Source organism: Perca fluviatilis, chromosome 14 (genome assembly GCF_010015445.1).
Source record: "Perca fluviatilis chromosome 14, GENO_Pfluv_1.0, whole genome shotgun sequence".
NCBI lineage: Eukaryota > Metazoa > Chordata > Actinopteri > Perciformes > Percidae > Perca > Perca fluviatilis.
Genome location: NC_053125.1, coordinates 14,204,126 through 14,225,118, shown reverse-complemented (window position 1 = coordinate 14,225,118; position 20,993 = coordinate 14,204,126). Strand labels below are relative to the sequence as shown.

The following is a 20,993-nucleotide window of genomic DNA, read 5'->3' as shown; positions in this document are numbered from 1 at the left end:
AGAGGCCTCTCCAGCTGCGTTTGACACAAAGCTGGCTGAGGGAGGCTTACTACTGACCAAAAACATAAACAAGATTACAGGAGCCTAACCTTTTACCAGTGACAACAGAAACACTGCTTAATGGACTTTTGGTCTGGGGCCGCCAAAAGAAGGGACATTCTACTGCTTTCGACACCTCTTTGGGAGAGACTGAAGTGATAGGAAATAGTGCAACAAAGCAATCTTTGTTGTCTATACCAATCAATAATGAGCTGTTCATTAGTAGAGACTGTATAGCACACAGAATGAAGGGAAAAAAAGACAATGCATTAAGAGAAACCGCAGGCAGGTGTAATGGAACTGGATTACAGATGACTGCTTAACTGCAGCATTCCACTGATGACTTCTAAGGCAATAACTACACCTACGTTATTAATCATTATGGGCACAAATTCTATAAAGGGTGGACCTAGACTGACCTGAGTGAGCTCACTGTTTGGTGGCATGCAGCAGGTTCTTACTTTCCATGTGGAAGTAGCATGCTACTGTGTTAAGCTATTGCTCTATGTCAGCCTGACTTTTAGCTACATTTATTATGTATGAGAGAGTAAAAGGGGTCCATGGGAAGATTATAAAAAGCTTAACATTTTGATGAGATGAATCAACTATCAATATTTGCATGCATACAGTAGTGAACGAATTATAATGTGGTAGTTGATGAACAAATAACATTCATATCTCTTTGAACGTATGTTCTGATTGGAAGCAGAGTTAGTCCGGCAGCACAGGACTATCAATGCAGAATCACTGTGGAGAACAGGAAGGGAGTGGCTGTCAGTTGTCTGGATAGAATGATCTGACATCTCAACTCCCACTGTCTGCCATTCTGTCTCTACAATGATGTATGGATGTTATATGGCACCGCTCACCCAGCCGAACCAGTCAATACTACCATGCTGAGGAATGCTATAGCGGGACAATGGGGGACTGTGACCCTTGTTATGGAATGACAGAACTTGGAGGGTGGAGGGGAGGGGGTGTTTCTTTTATTCAATATCACATAGTCAGCAGTCCTGTGGTGGCATTTAAATGAGTAAATACTAGAAGAAGAATATCTTGACAAATGCTGAAAAAAAAAAAGCTAATTTAGATCCATCTGTGACTAAAAGTGTTAGTGTTTACAACATTCCAATATATTCATAAAATACAACATAGCAGAAATGGAACAATAAAATACTGAACTTGTATCCATCCCTGGTATTTACGTAGTCCACTAACCTTTATTACGACTGAGACAAGCTTTCAATGTTTGACATTAAGAAACATTAGAAAATAGGAACTAAAAAACTAACAATGTAGTAAGTTGTTTAAGTATTATAGGCATCCAAAAAAGAATTACATTTTAAACACATTAAGATATCTCCATTCTATTAAAGAACACCATCTAGCAGCCATTTAGCCTTTAGCTCTAAAGCATATTTCTGCTTGCAATCATTAGACAAAAAATACACACTCCCTTTCAGAACCTCAACGTGTGTTTGCCATTAACCGGAGGGAGGTCTCCGAACAACAGCCAAAATATACAGTCCGCCATATGAAAAGCTCGATCCAGCCCTTGAACCAAGGTGACGTCCATGCGTAGGCAGACGAGAGGAAAAGCCCCCCCGTTTTCTAGCTCCTCGCCCGGGGGGGGCTTTGTTCCTGCCTGCACGCCAGCACCGTTATCTGCTGCTTATTATTTGGCTGAATGAGCTGGAGCGGGGCTCATGGGGCTCGCTTCTGACATAATGACTGATTACAGTCTTGTGGCTCCCCTCTAAGAAATCCCACAGTTGCCACCACTGTGCCGTGGCGGCTCAGCATCACAGGTAAGACCAATGTACTAGCGGATGGCGAGGAGTGGGGGTAGCTGGTCTTTTCCAGTGACAGCGTAACTGCTACCCAGTCCTCCAGCTGTCATGACTGACAGGGACACTGGTGGACACCTGGGTCATCAAGCTACTTGTCATCAGGTGCCTTGTTAACGACTGCTTTTTCTAACTAAAAGGCTGAAATGGGAACATCAGATATTTCCATCTCCAAAGCCAAACTGCAAGAAATGTGACTAAATAAACGATCCATGTATTTTACTTCACCATTGAATAGTAAGGAGCGCATTTGCCACTTCTCTCCTCCCTGCAGAAATGCGATACATACTAATGCATACAGACAGTAAGCCCATTAGGAGGAGTAATATGTGTCACATGAACCATCCATAATGCACAGCCTTATGAAGACACCATCCATACTTACTTATGAATGTGGTATACAGATGCATGCAGGTGTGACGGCAGTATGAAAACAACACAGAACAGGCTCCGTCAATAGCTACCGTTTCACAAGAGAAGAGAAGTCATTCTGTCAGCACTTTTCAAACGCCAGCTTTCAAGCAGTCAATTAAGTTCAAGGTGAGACAAAAATGTGTTGTCATTTAAACGGTTTTGCTCCACTGGGGCGGTGCATCAATTCAGTCATCTCCATTCCAGAGGTGACAAAGGGTTGGCAGGGAAGTTTACATTTGCCAGTGGATACACATTTCTGCTGTCATTATACCAACCTGAGATGAAGCAGGATAGCAAGTGTAGCAAAGCGCCCAGATTTAAAAGGCACTGTTTCCCGTGAGCAGAAGCTCATGAAGAAGGGAACAAACAAGCGACTACTCTTGAGGAGCCTGCTGGCTGAGGCAGTCAGCCCCGCCAGATCCCAACCCCCACTCCCACACTCCTAAATCCAATCCTAGGCTATCGATTAGGAAAATCAATTTGGTCTAAGTCACAAGCACAGAGGGAGATGCTGAAATGCCGCAATACATTCATAAGTGGAATCAGACTGATCAACTGAACCAATACACCCCGGTATAGTGCATGACAAATATGCCTTCTTCAGAAAAAGAGTAAATGACCTCGACAATAGAAGCATAAATCCTTTATTGTGGAGCCACCCACCTGTATGAAAATTATTTAATTATCCACCTGCAAAGATGATTCTACCCTCTGTACATTTTATCAAGTATAAAATAAATGGAGAAATGGTATTTTAATCCAAAAGGTTCAGCAGGATATTGTAATCAACATTTCTGCAAGGCATTCATGCTTTGTGTTCCATTACAAGCTCTTTTGAAGTGGAAGGCTGAAAGTATGGCAGAATAAAAAAATGTTGTAATGGAATTTTTATCCAAACATAATAGTAACACTATTAAACTTGATGTTCTTCAGTGTGCCGGCATGTTTCAAAGATGTAAAACTACTGAAGAGCATGGCTGGATTACTGAACGGGTGAAATGGGAATGCAAAATGACTACAGAGAGATGCAAAACGACTACAAATTGACGCAAAATGACAACAAAGAGAAATACAATGACTACAAAAAGACAGAAAATGACTACAAATAGACACAAATTGATTACAAAGACACACAAAATGAATACAAAGATGCAAAATGACAAGAAAGAGATGCAAAACAACTACAAAGAGACAATTTGACCCCAAGGATACTACACCATTCGTTGTCTGTAGTCGTTTTATGTCTCTTTCAGTCTGGGGGTCTTAGTCCCATGAGGGAGGTGTGGGGGGGCCTTTTACGTGTCAGTCAGGGGCCCATTGTCTTATAATCCGACAATGCTGAGGAGCTACAGTACTTTATACAGTTTCAAAATAGTTTTGACAGAACTGCTTTAAAGGGATCCAGAAAGATATATTCTGTATCAATAGAATTGGTCTAATCTACCTAATTTGAAACAGCACAAATATGAATTTAAGTGATCATTGTGCATTACCCCTTTGCCATATTTCTATTTTGTACTGCTTTATTATGAGTTGAAGGTGCGCGTTTTGATAACTGGTTTAAGATTGTGGGTGCAAAGCTGCTATCTGCACCAGATTTTTGCAGAAACAGCATCCTGAGAACAAGGAAGCTTCATTTCTCTTCGCTGGCCAATTAGTGGTCAGATCAGGAGGTCCCAATGGTTTAGGGAGGTGTAAATACTAACCGTCATTTCCATTCATTTGTATGCGGCTGCAGGTGCACTACCTTATTATGTATTCAAGCCCAAACCTGCCTCCCAAACAGGCCATAAATTAACTTCTTTTAGAGCTTCAGTCTCAGAGAAGCATTGCATCTTTGTTAGAATCCTCTTCACTGGTCCAAAGTTCACGAGGAAAAAAAACACTCAGAACAAAGGAAAGCAACCAATATTGTTGCAAAAAAACTTTTCTTCATTCTGTAAAATGCACATAGACAAATGTATCAAATTTTACAGAGTAGTAAAGAGGTTGATGTACTGTGGCTCCGTCAGGCTTTGTCAGTTTGATAGCTTTTGGGTACATTTTACCACGACCAACAGGGTCGTAAGAATGGCTTGGATTGCTTTAAATGCTAAGTTGACATTTTTGGGTCCATGTCTGCACTCCAGCCGAGAATGTATCCTTTTCACTCATAGGCATTTGTTTTCCTTGGGCCAGTTCAGCCTTAGTGGGGGTAGGGTTGACAATGTTATACAACAAACTGCTTTTTTTGGAACACAGATATACTTGCTAAGAACGCCATTGCTGATTTCATCAAGTAAGGGGAAATTGATTTGATCACAGTACTGTTCACTGGTCAGACATACTGTAGTGTAGAATCATTGCTGCAATACAAAGATGGCATCTCCATCTCCATTCATAAAATTAATGCATATCTGCATCTGCACAAGCTAAGTTAATGCTTTGCGCTCACGTCCCCTTGGAATGCACTCTGTGTATCTCTGCCTGTAGAAGAGTTGTCGAGTGTTAAAATGCGCCTGCTAAGTGTTTTGACCCCCTGGGGATAACTTAACTACGTGTCAAATTAAGGGTGGAGGGGTGGCTTGCAGATAATAAAAACTAAAGCACAAGAATTTTTCAAACACACTGTCACTGGTCATGTAACGCATACACTTGAGCTTGACAATGCACCAGCCCTGAAGGCCTTTATTAAAATTGAATGCAAAGATTAAAATGATGTTTGAGTTTAATTCTAAACACAATCAAGGCTGAGTGTCTTCTGTGAATGTACCAGTACAAAATGGCATTTTGTATGGTTACATTTCTGTCTCTAGCAGATTTGACGCATGATTACAGTTTATTAAAAATGAACATAATCGACAGAAATACCTTCCATTTGTTTTCTCTCCATTTTGTAATAATTTTATGTTGCCACGCTCCTGATGATGCCATTTTAAAGCTGACCTTGATAAAGCTAACGCCCCTGATAGCTAACGCTTGACAAAGCTAACGCCCGGCTACTTTGATTCATCACAATACGAAGAGAAAACAGACGCAAGGTATTTTTGTCCATTATGTTTGCTTTTAATAACCTGTAATGGTGCTTTAGTCACACACACACACACACACACACACACAAATCTGACACAAAAAAAGAGACACAAATCTGCCGGAGACAGCAGAAAAAGCTAACGCTAATTAGCTGAAATGAGGTCAGAGAGACACTGGAGTATAACGTAACGGTGGAGTTTTTGAAATATTTCATGTCATTAGTCAGAGACAGTCTAAAGTGAATGCTTAATTTCTTCACAAAATAAACTTTAGCAATATCTGATCATCAAATATATAGACCATTTTACTGGCATTGTTGGGCAACGGTTTCGGTCCATGTTTACTTCCTGTCAGCTGATGTCCGTTTTGATCATAGGTTTTAATGGACAAAAAAAATGATAAAAATGTCCTCCATTGCAGTGTGTGTATCTATAGATAAATAAACTGGGACACATTTAGAATGTTAAGGTTTAAAACTGTGAAATAGTCTATATTAGTTAATTTTACATTTTACATTACATATTTTCAGTTCATGGCTGCAACATTTATTTAGTGGCCTTGTCTGTACTTGAAAAAACTTAAAATTTTATTTGCAATTAACTAAAACAACATGGTATTTATTGAGTTACATGTAACTGTAAATGTTAAGAGCATTGTACAAGACAAGGAATACTTTTGTTTTTTTAATCAAATGCTGGAAATATTTAAATTGAGCTTTTTCTTTTACTTTTTATCAAATTAATAATCAAAGTTATTATCAACAGATTAATTGATTATCAAAATAGTAGTTAGTTGCAGCCTTAAACACAATGTAACATCCTTGCCCAAGTCAAAGAGGTAGAGCCGGGGAAATGGTTCAATGACCTCACTCTTCTCAACACACCAGATTCACAGGTGTGGTATAAATACACAAATCCGTTAGTTATTTAAAAGAGGCGTATCAATACACCACACACCCTTTCTCTCGCTCATCCTAACCACTTTTGTGGTAAACCAGCCACAGAGAAAAGGCCTGAATTAATTTGATAATCCCCATCATCGTGTTGGTAAATTATAGTTTTGATTTTTCTTTTTCTCGACAGGTAGATATAGCTGCCTCACACCATGATTGTTTTTAAATTGTATTATTTCTTCCAAATATCAGGGTACATTTGTACTTTCTATTTCATAGATCTTTAAAGACCCTCTTATCTTCCAGGGTTAGTTGCAGGGGTGTGATAAACACTAACCTGTTGGCCGTGTAACCTACATTCAACAGTATAATAAAACATGTGCTGTACCTATAGTAAAATATGCTGTTTTAAAAGCACTTGTGTGTGTTTATACTGTTTTCTTTGACCTTTTTTCGCTTAAAATGCTCCCAAACATGAGGGTCACTAATCACAGGGCTATACAGAATCAAGCAACTAATTGTCTGTTGTTCCTGCCATCAAGCACCATCTTAAGCCTCTATGTTAACTGTAACCATTTCCTGCAGCGGGTTGTGACAGCTTGTGTCAAAACCTTTGTGTCCAAGCTCTTCATGAGACAGGACAGCTAAAGTGTTGAGAGGCGTAGACCTTGAGGACCTTTCCTTGGGCATGTGCTTTGTTTTTTATTTTCAGCTTTTCTTCTTTTGTGACATTCCTGCCAGAGAAAGGACCCCATCAGACCAACCTGTCTCCCTCCCAACAGCATGATAAATCTAATCTTTGGTACCTCAACAAAAACCAAGGGCCTTACTGTAGCACACAAATCAGTATTATAATTAAAAAAAATATATAAATTCTATAAGAGCATATAAGCTAGTACTGTATGTTTTTAATCACCAGGGCTACCCTGTCTATGGGGTTACACTGGAGGTACTGGAGCCACCCATATTTAAAAATCACAGAGAAAAAAATCTGCCAAAGTACCATCTCCCTTCTCTGAAGATTTTTCTGTGATGCTTAACATGATAGCATCCAGCCACAGGGATAAACAATCATTTGACTGCAAAATATGTTTTAAAAACCATCATTTAGACCGCCTGTGTGAGATTTCAGAATTTTCTTCTTCTGTTGCCCTTATTTTCTAACTCGTCAGGATCTCATGCAGTGCTGCCCGCCAATAATAAGTAAAAAAAAAAAAAAAAATATTCTAATCTTTGAAAATGGTCATGTCACATGCAGGCAGGTCTAAAGGGATAGTTCAGATTTTTTTAAGTGGGGTTGTATGAGGGACTTATCCATAGTCAGGGTATAATAGATGGTGGTCAGCATGCCTCCAGTTTGGAGAAGCAGACAGGAGCACCGGCACGAAAGCTAAGCAATGTACTACAGTGGAAGCAAAAAGTATTTTACCCACCTAAAAAAATTTATATCAGTGAATTTAAGTGTACACTACATTTAGAATATTTTCACCACTTCACCTTGGCGTCAAACAGCCGTTTCCAACGAGGAACTGAAGCCATTATCTCTGCACTCTTCAAAGCCACCAGAAGCCTTTGACAAAAACAGTAATTTTACCTCAAAGAACATACGAGTTGCTGGTTTACTGCCGCCTCGATCTGTTATTTTTTTTGCGTTATTGTGTGACTTTGGTGTTTAAAGGGTTGGTTTGGATTTAAAAGTCACACAATAACACAAAGAAATGAACCGATCGAAGCAGCATTAGACGAGCAACTCCCATGTTTTGCAAGGTGAAATGACACTTAAATTAATATTGATTGTGTTAGGTGGATAAAATACATTTTGCTGCTGCCCCATTCCACAGCAGTACCTTGCTTAGCTTTCGTGTCCGTACTCAAAACTGGGGGCTAGCCGACCCCCATCTACTGTAGGTAATACACTAACTATGGATAAGTACAACCCCAATTCAAAAAATCTAAACTATCCATTCAACAGTAAGATTTCCATGTAAATGATCTATGAATGCTGGAAACCATGGCCTTAATTTAAGTTAAGAAAAATGCCCCACAAAGCCCAAAAAGTTCCAATGTGGGTAATTAATAACTATCAAGTAGACTGTGAACAGTGTATGAGAATGATACTGCAGTTTGTACTCTGGTGGTGTAATATTTTACAAAATAAGGTAATGGCACATTGTTAGATTAGTGCCACACACAGTGCATCAGTGTTTCTATTGGCCCACAGCGTGAATTTGCCAGTTAAAGTTCAACAAGGGAGAAATCTGATCTGCAAGTCTGCCAAATGCAGCCATGACCTCACACCCAACACAGGAAACTAGGGCTGTAACTACTGATTATTTTCTTGGCAATTAATTCATTTGGTCTTTAAATGTCAGAAAATAATGAAAACCCCCAAGGTGACATCTTCAAATGTCTTGTTTTGTCTGTTCAACAGTCCAATACCCAAAATAGCTATAAAGTAATTTTCTGTCAAAGGCCTAATCAATTCACTTAATCAAAGTCACCATTCCAGCTCTACAGTTAATACATGCCATTGTACTGGCTTCTATTGAAGTGAATGGGAGAAGGAGTGACCTTACATTACTATAAGTGATTGGCAGGCATGAAGACCATCAACTTTGCTGGAATTGTAATCAACTGCACCAACTTAACAGTAATTCCTCACTGCCAAAAAAGGGTTTGAGTTTAAAGCTTTTCAGTCTGTACCTCTACTGACTCTGATAACTAAAAAAAACACCCATAAATAATTTCCCACATTAGTGCTAATGTCCATGGGAATATGAAAAGTAAATCAAAACCGATCCACAGCCTTCGATCCCGACAGAGACGTCTGTACATTCAGTGCGAGAAAACATTAATCTTACATCTGAAAATGTTTGTGCAGTATTACATAGAGCATTACATTCAATGTACAATCAGTGACATGCCAGAACCCAAGAGATAAAGCACTTAGATAAAGACATGAAAAGGCATTCAATCACTCAGCGATTCTGCTATACTGCTTTTCAGACCAGGGTTGAGTGATATTAGTCGGTATAGTCGGACATTGAAGGTCTCACTAAAAGGGAATTCAGTGTCTTTACAGTTTAGGTTATGAGTTTAAAGCAACAATAGGTTACGTTCATCTAAAAAAATAAATTTGTAGTACTAGTGCAGTGCCCGTTGAAAATGTGCCCGTTTGGAACGGGACGATTGCTTGGCCTGCGATAGCCTATTGCTGCTTGTAGAATTCATCAAAACCAAATTGTACCCCAAAATTACTTACAGAAGGACCCCAAACCACTTCAAATGCAGCTCCCCTGTATATCCTACTACAGACTTACTGATTTACCTGACAGAGAACGTTGCAGATTCAGAATGTAATCACAAAATATCACAATGCAAATGTGGAGTAATCAGACATTAGCGTCATGGACTCATGGCAGTGCGCTACTCACCTGGCCCGTTATGAGAGCTAAACAGCACATATCTGCGTTAATCAACCACCAGAACCGGACTGTTTGTTTGTGTGTGTGTGTGTGTGTGTGTGTGTGTGTGTGTGTGTGTGTGTGTGTGTGTGTGTGTGTGTGTGAGTGTGAGTGTGAGAGAGAGAGAGAGAGAGAGAGAGAGAGAGAGGTCTCGTGTCGTATGAGCGACTCATGAGTTAATTTAAAGAGTGAAAGATCCGAGTGAGTCACGACTCAAACAGGTTTAGTGCTCAGTCAGTGTGCACTGTGCAATGTGAGAGGGGGAGTGGCCAGCAGCTAGAGCGGCAAAAGCCAATGTGTGCTTCTTTTACAGACGATATCTTTTGCATTTCTAATCCAAACGTCAAACTTAGCACTGCACTTAGTCGTGCCCGTAGCAAGACACCTGTCAAGTTTGAAATCCATCCGACTTACGGTTCGAGAAATATGCGCATAACACCCACACAGACAGACAGACGTTCCTGCAACTTATAAATAGATAAAAGATGTTAACCTGAAAGAATACTTTTTTTCAAATGCTACTCTGAAGAATGGTTATCCAAACTGATACACCAGTAAAAGCCCTCACTGTACATACTATGAGGCATGAAACTGTAGCCCACATCAAACTAAGCTAATGAAGAAATTGAAGAGCACATGTCTTCATTCATACCGCAATGACAACTGGCGATGGAAAGAAATTCACTAGCTGAAAAACTACACTCACAGAGAGTGGGATCACTTCAGAGGAACAATACAAATGACCAAATTAAGAAAAAGCTAGCATCCCAATGAGGGCAACAAATTAAACAATGTACGTGTAATACATTACAACCGGATTAAATATGTGCCAGCGCAGTGTTGGATTTAGACTGTAAAAAATTTAACAGAATTTCAGAATATGATAATATAAGTCACTATACAGATAAAACAAGTACTGAATAACCCGTATGAGGCCTCTACTGAACCCAGTAAAGCGTTTTCTAAGGGTAAGGGATCTAACCATTTTTGTGAATTTCAGTTTCAAGTGCTGAGAGAAACATGCCAGTCAATGCCAGTAATAGCATTGACTGGTATAAGAAGCTATGGTGAAAACACTAAAATACAGTGGATCAATGTGTACCCTGACAGTTTCCATTTTTATTAACACATATCACTATCTCAATGTGTTTCTTTACCCGAGATAACCGATTCAATCAATACGTAGCACAGTGTCTCATGACTGCAACATAACAGCAGCTTTAAGTAAGGCAAGGGAACAATTACTCTATTTTTATACAGTACAGCCCCATCAGGTATCACACCGGATGCTAAGTTCAACTGCTGTTATATTAAATATAACCTAGATTATATTCCACAAGGAGCAGCATTTAGCTAAATCAAAATGGATGAGACACACTGAAGACAAAGTGCAGTTTAGTCAGAAAACATCAAATGTCCCCTTGAGTTTCCCCTGGTGGAGAAAGTCAAGGATTTTCCTGTTGGTGGTGTGTGTGTGTGTGTGTGTGTGTGTGTGTGTGTGTGTGTGTGTGTGTGTGTGTGTGTGTGTGTGTGTGTGTGTGCATGTGTGTGAGTCATCTGCTTGAGGGCACTTCCACAAAAGCAGATGATATGACAGACAGGGTTGCAGTCCGGGACATAATGAATGTAATTGTCATACAAGGACACAACCAGCACACAGTACACAGTACACATCTGAATCACAAGAAGCCAAAGCCTAGTCATGGCAGATCCCATTCCAAGTTCACAGCTGCTATATTATTTAGGATAAAATCCAACAAAGACTGAAGCATATTCCAAACTGCAGATCCGATTCAAAGTGATAGGCTTAGTTACCTTTTCCACTTTGATTTTGATGTTGAAAGACAGTGTGCTGTCCTCACATCAAAGCATGAGATACTGTGGCCCCTCAACCCTGCACTTCTCTCAGACACAGCACAGGCATCTATTCACTATTCCCTCTTTTCATACGTGTGCATTAAATCATATGTGGTGTGTAAATTTTACATAGCCCTTGCATATTTTATTCTTAACATATAGTCAAACTATCATGAAAAATGCAGATGCTCACACCGCTGCATCTATTCTCACACTCCAGTACTTTTTTATTTTAACAAACTGCAACAGAAAACACAGGCCTGCATTGGTACATCTCTTGATTCTAGCACCTTTGAAAGACACACACTTTATGCTTTACAGTCAGCTACTGTCTTAGCTTCAGTTCAAATACATAAGGGCTACATATTCAATTTAAAGTGCAAAAAAAGCATACTGTCCACAATTAAACTGCATGACTTCATAATGCAAAAACTTCCATCTGTGTGCATCCAATATGCAACTTCTTTGCAAAGCCATTTTTAGACATGAGCACATTGTTTCAAGCACCATGTGAATGCTTAAAAAGACATTTCACTACTCAACAGGATACATTAGCTCATAATCCAACCCTCTAACAGAACGGATTAATTAGTCCAACAGGAAATTGAAATGTTCATATTGGCTATATCAATGTGTTGCGCCGTAATCGGCGCTGATTACACCTGAACGAGCATCCCAAGACTTGCATTACAGAGCACATCAACACTGCTGCAGGGATTCATTCATGGGCATTATTATCGCCCTGAGCTGAATCTGCAGATTATTGTGGATGTGCGCACATACAGACATGCACTGTGTGGCGGAAAGTCACACTTACCGCGGATTTAGAAATGACTGGTAAAAAGGAGGGATAGCTCATGTCCTTCCATTCAAAGTATTCGCTCTCATTTCTCTCCCAACTGTCTTTCAGGCGTTGGGTAGCGTCCTTACGCACTGTGTGTGAGGAACGGACTTGATAAAGGGGTCGGGGGGAGAGAGAGAGAGAACAACGAATCCAAAATAGTTTGCCTCCCGGTCGCTCCGTTCAATATCCTCGGTCGAATGTGCTGTGCGCCCAGAATCCAGAGTGCTGGTGATGTCGCAGGAGAAACAGCAGCTTCCTCGTGTTGTATCCACGGTACTGTCCTTTACATCCCTTTATAGCACGAGACGTCCTTCTATGCGGGGGCTACATCACGTCCCATGAAGCTGAAAGGCGAAAACGCCAGCAGCCCTCACCACTCACTCACTCACGCACACAAACACACACAACAAGAGTATCCAGAAGAATTTAAGGAGGGGTAGGGGGTGGGGGGATCTTGAGAGAAAGGGAAAAGAAGAGGAAAAAAAAATCTAAGTTGTTTGGGTCCAAAACACTGAGCTCTCTGCGACTATGACAAACCAATTGTGCGCACTGGCTGGGAGTAACTCTGTATGGAGACCGAGGGTTTGGAGAGCCAGTGAAAGGTGAGGAGGGAAAAATCGGATGTGGATTGCCGCTCTCGCCGTATACTCGGGCTCCACCTAGCAGCAAACACTAGATAACATGCTACAAACCAAAGCCTCTCTACCTACACTAGGCTATTTCTCACCCGAGGCTGGCAAGGAGACCTATGTTTTATTACAGTCTGTCTGTGCGCCCGTGGCTGCAACATTTATGCGAAATCCACTGTGCCTCTCTCTCTCTCTCTCTCTCTCTCTCAAAAGATTCGATGCTTCTTGAAAATGCAACTAGTATAAGAACTGCCAAATAAAGGATGTAGTATGAATGAAGAACTGAGATTTGAGTTGATGACTAAACATGCCAAACACTGTTTTTTTTAGGTGTGGCTGATACAATGCCACACGTGCTTAATCCAAGATGTCTGCAGGTGTAAAAAGTGAATCGATTTAATAAACTGCATTCTCCAGGGAAGGATACACTCAAGTATTCTTTTTACAATACATGTACTCAAAGAAGAGTTCACAGTCCCTTTTCTTGCTGGAAGCCTGTTATTCATACTGATCAATTTGCTGGAGGCTGTTGAAGCTCCATCTTCTTATTCCACAACATATACTATCATCCCAGCTGTTCCTTTGACTGTAAAACATAATTTAAAAATGGGCTAAAAAAAAAACAAAAAAACACACGCACAGAATTTTTTCTGATGACCTTTGAACGCTGCACCAGCTGCACATCTCCAGCTGGAGCCAGCCAGCATTCAATCTCTCAATCACGCCATAGCCAATTAATCACTTTAATAATCCCAATTACAATCACCCAATAATAAGCAATTATCCAATCACTCACCCAGTGCTCCACTAATGAGCCCACGCAAACACAGACTTGGTAAAGCACATTTTTGAGCTTGTTTCCTGTCTGAGAAACACCTTGAACTCCTGAACGCCCCAATGAAAAATAACTGGCTGCCTGCGTTTGAAAAGATGCAGCGTTATCTCTCCCTGGCACTGCTTTCCATACACCCCCGATGCAAATGGATTTCTCCAGGTAGAGCATTGCCTGCCATTACACTCGCATAAACCAAGTAGCTTCAAAGCGACACCTTAATATACTGCTGCCGTCTCGACTAGCCTACATAAAATATACAAGAACTACAAAATAAGAGTATCCACATTAGCAGTAACATGAATACTACACCGATACTGGAGATGCAGATGCCTACAGACTAATAGGATCCGTTCCTTTTTATCTTCTGAATAACACATGCCTCATGGTTACATAAAAAGCTTTGCATGTCGTCCATTAATATAGAAAAGCATTTCAAAAACATTGAAATGGGGGCAAGTTAGACCCTACTATAGTGTCATTGCAGACAAAGACAGTAAATTATGAAAGTGATGGGAAAGGAATGTGAGCTGAAGCTCCAAATCAAAAATAACAAAGATCATCAACAATAAATGGTTTTTCTATTCAGTACCTTCAGTCAGTATTAGGTACTCTCATTTAAAGTTGTAACACAAAGAAAAAGCTCTGATCCGACAACAATGAATAGCTTACTGTGAGAAATCAAACATGTCAGATTGTATGCGTATAAAATACCCCCATTAGCAACATTAATACCTTTTATTCTATTATTACCAGTCTAGTATTTACAATAAGTAGTTCCTCACAAGGATTTGTTCCCCACTTCATGCTGGATCAGATTTCTTCATGCTAATTCTAATAGATAAAACAACTGTCAATTCAAATAAAGTACCCTTGCAGGAATTCTTTTTAATGACATTCATTTTCATATGCCTCTTCTACACTGCAAAATTAATTATGAGTTAAATTTTGGAGGTGAAGTATTTTGACTAAATCAAAGTCAACACCCACACAACACACTCGTCATTATACAAACATAATTATTAAAGTACAGTTTATGAACAGAAAAACAGGCTGAAACCTATTTCATTACAGTAAACCTTATTCAGGGACAGAGCATAACAAAATGTTTCCATAAGTTGGACCATGGGTGGATTTACAATTTTAAAGCTGCTATAATCAATGCTTTTTTATTAAGAGTTGACTTAATGACTACCTGTATGTGAAAGAGGTTGCTCATACAGATGGACCGACCACAGATCATTTTCACCCTACTCTGCTGTTACCCTCAGCTTGTGAGTGCTTGTGTCTGGGTGCTGTGGAAGACACAATATGCATCAATCAACTCTAAAACATGCATAATACATTAAATATACTACATGTGGTATTCACAAAGTTAAAGTAGAATGTATTGGGTTTCACAAACTTAGTGTTTCCTTCTAACAAACTAAGAAAAAAGAAGTGAAATTCTGTTTTTCTGTCTGTTTATTTGTTTGCTTTTGTAATTGTGTGCCACAAGCAAAACACTATAAAATGTTAGTGAATAAAAATGTGCAGAAGGAAAGGGGGAAAAATGTAAAACATAGTTTCTAAGCCAAGTCATTTGTATAACGGAAAACTCGTTGCAATGTCCATTTCCTTGTAAACACCAACATTTCAGTTCATGGCAATAGGTATAATAGTGTGTGTAACATGCTAATGCTAAATCTCCAGCTGCCAACAATGGATTTACTAAATACAGAGAGTTAAGCATCTGAGACACAGTCATAATTGAACACCATAAAGTGATGCACGGCACCATAAAACCTCTGTACAGCTACTCACCATGCTGTTGTAAGAAACTCCTGCCAAAAATAAAGCTGTTCAGGAAAATTAAGGCTTATGGGGACAGTTGTTGTGCAAAGTGAATCCAATAATGTAGAAGCCATTTTCCCTGTTTATCCATGCTAGCAAGCCTAGGAATTATCATCTTCACAGTGCTGACACTTACATATGCAGCAGTGCTTAAAGCGCTTAGACAACTAGACACTCTTCTTCAACTGTTTGTGGGGAACGGTGTGGATGTGCACTTGGCTTAGAAAAGAGGGCTACAGTACAAAATGAGAATTAGCATAACGCTAGATGCAAGTTTATTGTATAAAACAATCCTGGTTATGTTTAAAAGTAGAACTACTTTGTTAAGGTTAGGAAAAGACATATCCAGGTCATGGTAAAATGAAATCAGCGTCACCTGCCACAAGCAACGATCTTCCTACTCAAGCTACAGCTGTTCTGGACCCATCCATCCACTTTGAGTCCCTGTCAGGAAAGGGTTTGCAACTAACAACAATGTCACACTACTTCTGCCTCTGTTCCTGACAGACGAGAGTCATAATTCACACCTAGCTGGTGTTGGGCTCCCCAATTGCCGCGACTACACAGTAAGAAATGGGGGACAAAATCCACAGCCATTTTTTCATAAAAGAAAGAAATAAAAAAATTCATTTCAAAGATCAACCAAAGCTAATATAAGGCTTCAGCAGTCTTAACTACCAAAACTGAGTGGTGGTCTTTAAAAGTTGCAGCATTTATAGTGAGGAATTCCCTCTCTCCCTCCATCCCTCTTTGTGTTTCCTGGGATGTCGTTTCCTTGCTGAGCCACGGATCAACAAAAAAAGGGATAAAGCTAGTTAGCTGCATTGCCAAGACAAATCACTAGCAATACATTTATACACAACTTTGGCAAATTCAGACTGCCAAACTGAAGCCTCATATTAGCTTTGGCTAAACCTAAGAACCCATTTTTGCACATAACGGGGACTGTGACAACGCATTATGTAATAACAATGTATTATGTAATAAAATGTCAAAATGTAATACATATTCACTGCATTATGTAACAACACCCGCATTATGTAATAATCTGCCGCATTTTGTAATAAAGACCTGAACCCAATATGTAATAAATTTGTATAGTAAAGTATACATTTATTACATTTTGACGTTTTATTACATAATGCGTTGTTATTACATAATGCATTGTTACACTACCTTTTGTCTCCATTTCTTTCAGTGTAGTTGATCAAGCAAAGCAATTGCTTCATGGCCAGAAAGATGAGTAAGTATGATTACTGCAACGCATAACTCTTAGCATACATATAGCATGTGAGAACTATATTACACTTGAAAATCTGAACCTGTCCTTTAAATTTGACTTTGTTATGATTAAAACAAATCATTTCAAACAAAAGCAAAACATTATATGATTTGAGTTCTACAAGTCAAAAGTTGGCACAATTAGGCATCTATCTATACAACATATCTTGCATTAATATACCCATTTTGTAGATGTTAACGTGTTGAAAAGTTGGTTGTATTTAACTTCAGTCCCTGCACGCACACCCACAGTCAGTGGGCACGACATGCCTTCCTACATCCACCATTACATCAGCTGCAATAAACTTCACCAAGCAACACCTACATTTCTTTTACCCACTGCTGCTTTAATTCTTCAACCAGGGAATATTTTTAGCAATAACCTTTAGCAACGAGGCTAAATCAATCCTCCACATTTAAGAAAGAAATACAGCTAAATTAGATACTTAACTAATGCTGTTGTGTAGAATCAGTTGACTTATAACTGACTAAAATGGCCCAAAACAAGAATTATTAAAGCTGGCCGAGAACCCCACACTGTCACAAGTCAGTTTACATACTGTAGTACAGTCCAACAAGCTGGTCGTGATCGACTGTCTTGGTGTGTGTGGGTGTCCATGTATGTATTAGCCTCTTTTTGGATCAAGGTAAAAGTTTCTAGTGACTAAGACATATTGAAGGCAGCCCTAATAGAATTTTATGAATAATTAAATCGACAAGAACAATTCAGAATATTGGCTGCCATCCACTTTAGATTAATTTGTGTCCTAATGAATAGCGGTATAATGATTTCGACACAAACTCAAAAATATGAGTGCATAATTCAATGTACTGAAATTAAAAGCCGGATCAATTAATCTCTCTCCTCTATTAGAAGAGTGGGAGCTAGTCAGTGTGTCTGTCATGGTAAAAAAAAGTTAGTCTGTGTTAGCATGCGTGTGTAAATGTGTTAAATATATCTAAATCACTTTAAATAAGAAAGTTATATCAATATTATAAAATTATTAATTACATATACTGTACACCTACAGTGTATCTGTGTGTTCTTTGAGATTTGGGTTTGACATTTCTTGTGTTTAAACCCCCACAAAAAACACAGCAGCGCATATACAGAGAGAGAGACACCACAAAGGCAAAGACTGGAGCTTTGAGCTAAAAAGACACTTCATCAACCCACATTATTGTTAAAAGTTTCTGCTAGTTGCACTCAGAGTTCTCATTGGTTGGATGGATTTCAACACATTTCGAATTGAAATTCCCTGGAAAGCAAAAGATGTGGTGGTGCGACTACTGTCTCCGCGATTCTGACATGTTATCCACATTGTTTTTGGCCAATACAAAGATTAGTACCCAATATACATGTTCAATTATCAGTAAACTATATGGAGATAGGACACATTCCTTACCTTTAGAGAGCCTGAGGTGTAGTAACTGGCATCAAATATGGGGATGCAATCAGGAACAGTCTAAAGAGAAAAGAACAGAAAATCAATAATTCCCTTCATGAATTGTACGAGACTTATGTTTTGGCAAATTGCTTTGACTGATTATGAAAAGTAATCAACATTTTGGGAAATACTCTTATTTGCTTACTTGCCTCACGAAAATACCAATATTACTCTCCAGTCTGTGCTTTAAAGTTACTTTAGTCCACTACATGTTTACATAGCAAATAGTGTGTTTGTTGCTATAATACTGTTCTGAATGTCGTATATAGTCCCTTTAACTTTGGGGAGAGCGAGCTTGCTGTTACCCGTAGTTTCCCCATGCTTCCAGTCTATGCTAACGTTAGCTAAGCTGGACTAATATTATCACATATCTAGCAAACTTAAGCTAACACTACATACTCCACACCCATAAACATGATGGTGGTAGTAATCGTCTAACACTTGTAAAGAAAGCAACTAGCTAAGCGCATTTCCAAAAATACTGAAGTACTTTAACTATGACATAACACTAGCTTTAGTTCTGTTAGCTAGCTAGCTGGTACTTTACACAGGTACATCATCTCTTATACAATCAAGTATTCTGTATTAGCATTTTGAATTTATAAATTCATGGACAACTGTCTGTGCCTATGCAGGAATAACTATTAAGTTCCAGCCACAGAAGCAAGCTGTATAAAAGTCTAACGATTGACTGTAAGCTACCTGCCCAGAACTAAACAACAAACAAGATAACAACTAGCGTTACTGGAGCATTTAGCAGAGAAACAGCCAGTTATTTCCCCAGCACAACAGACGTAATAGGACAGTGAATATTGGATTTACGGCCTACATTTAGGTAACCAGAAAAATTACTCCAAACAAATTGTAATGTTGCTCCTCTTCTGCTGGATGTGTAATTAGGCAACTGTTGCTAACACATTTGCCAACAACTTTACATGTTTTTTCTACATTTTGGCTTGTCATAGTAGGAAAAGCACAGGTGATACTAATAACACTAACAATGGCTTTGTTCCATTTAAGTGTTCCAGCGAGAGTGGCAGTAAGCAAGCATGCACAATACCAGGAGCAGAAAATCAAAGCAGCTAAAATGGAATTCAGCCATCACTGAATTAATTAAACACCTGGGCTTTTTCTACTGTGACATGTCAAAAATGTCTTCTATGAAAAAGGACTGAATTAACAGTGCATGTGTTGTAAATTCAGAATGGACATTCTGTCTCATGGTGCTGACATGTTTTTAACCCTTGAAATTAAACTGAATTAAGTCGAGGACTCTGATATGACGTGTCTTAATACCATATGTTTCAGATTTTATAAGTAATTACAGTAATATATGATGATGTGAATAAACAACAAAAGACACAAAATAAAAAACAGGGATGGTTAGCTAATCCAATAGTATTTACTATAAAACTCTCTGACACACTATGTGCTGTAGTACATCATCACAATAATTTATTGTGTCCTTATCAATCCTAAATTCAACTGGCTGTCTAGAATCGCTGGTTGCCCAACAGTATGAAGGTGGTCATGTGTATCTCTACATGGAAGATCAGACAAGCAGATTCTTTGCACAGATTCTTGCCAAGATACACTTTTTCCCCACCCTGTCACACGTACAGCATGGCAGCCACTTGCTCAGCAATTAAAAGCATTTCCACAAACAACACTACATTATTTATCACCATGACAGGCATCCACAACTCACTGTGACACTTTCTCTTTAAAGTTCAGTGTGAAAATGTCCTTAAAAAAAGTTTAAATGAAACAGATGCAGACCATTACATCACTGTAACTTTGGCTAAAAAAGTCTGGAAAGTTTTCAAATGCCTGTTACCACAAGCTTTCTTAAGTAAAATAACTTGCTATTTATTGGATACAATGGTGTTGTTATTGAGTTACGGAACATCAGCACTGCACAATTATTTCTACCACTGTCATACTGTAATAAAAAAAAAAAGACATCTTAAAAAAAAAATTAATTACTAGCTGGATTCAAATACAGTGGGTAAGGAAAGTATTCAGACCCCTTTAAATTTTTCACTCTTTGTTTCATTGCAGCCATTTGCTAAAATCAAAAAAGTTAATTTTATTTCTTATTAATGTACACGCAGCACCCCATCTTGAAAGAAAAAAACAGAAATGTAGAAATTTTTGCAAATTTATTAAAAAAGAAAAACTGAAATATCACATGGTCATAAGTATTCAGACCCTTTGCAGTGACACTCATATTTCACTCACATGCTGTCCATTTATTCTGATCCTCCTTGAGATGGTTCTACTCCTTCATTGGAGTCCCGTGTTTAATTAAACTGATTGGACTTGATTAGGAAAGGCACACACCTGTCTATATAAGACCTTACAGCTCACAGTGCACGTCAGAGCAAATGAGAATCATGAGGTCGAAGGAACTGCCCAAGGAGCTCAGAGACAGAATTGTGGCAAGGCACAGATCTGGCCAAGGTTACAAAAGAATTTCTGCAGCACTCAAGGTTCCTAAGAGCACAGTGGCCTCCATAATCCTTAAATGGAAGAAGTTTGGGACGACCAGAACTCTTCCTAGACCTGGCCGTCCAGCCAAACTGAGCAATAGGGGGAGAA

General features: G+C 39.1%; 1 protein-coding gene across 29 annotated transcripts in view; it reads right to left on the bottom strand.

Moving 5' to 3' along the window:
• The window catches only part of LOC120573639 (adhesion G protein-coupled receptor L3-like), a 224,866-nt gene extending 206,459 nt beyond the window's left edge, over positions 1-18,407 (bottom strand). For 14 of the 29 annotated variants that reach the window (XM_039823491.1, XM_039823489.1, XM_039823503.1 and 11 more), the window contains exon 1: positions 12,343-12,951. The gene's annotated coding sequence lies outside the window, so the exon portion shown is untranslated. Of the gene's footprint in view, positions 1-12,342; positions 12,953-18,350 lie in introns of those variants that run through there. The other 15 variants (XM_039823500.1, XM_039823506.1, XM_039823501.1 and 12 more) reach the window with 3 other exon arrangements.
• Between the last annotated feature and the right edge of the window lie 2,586 nt (positions 18,408-20,993).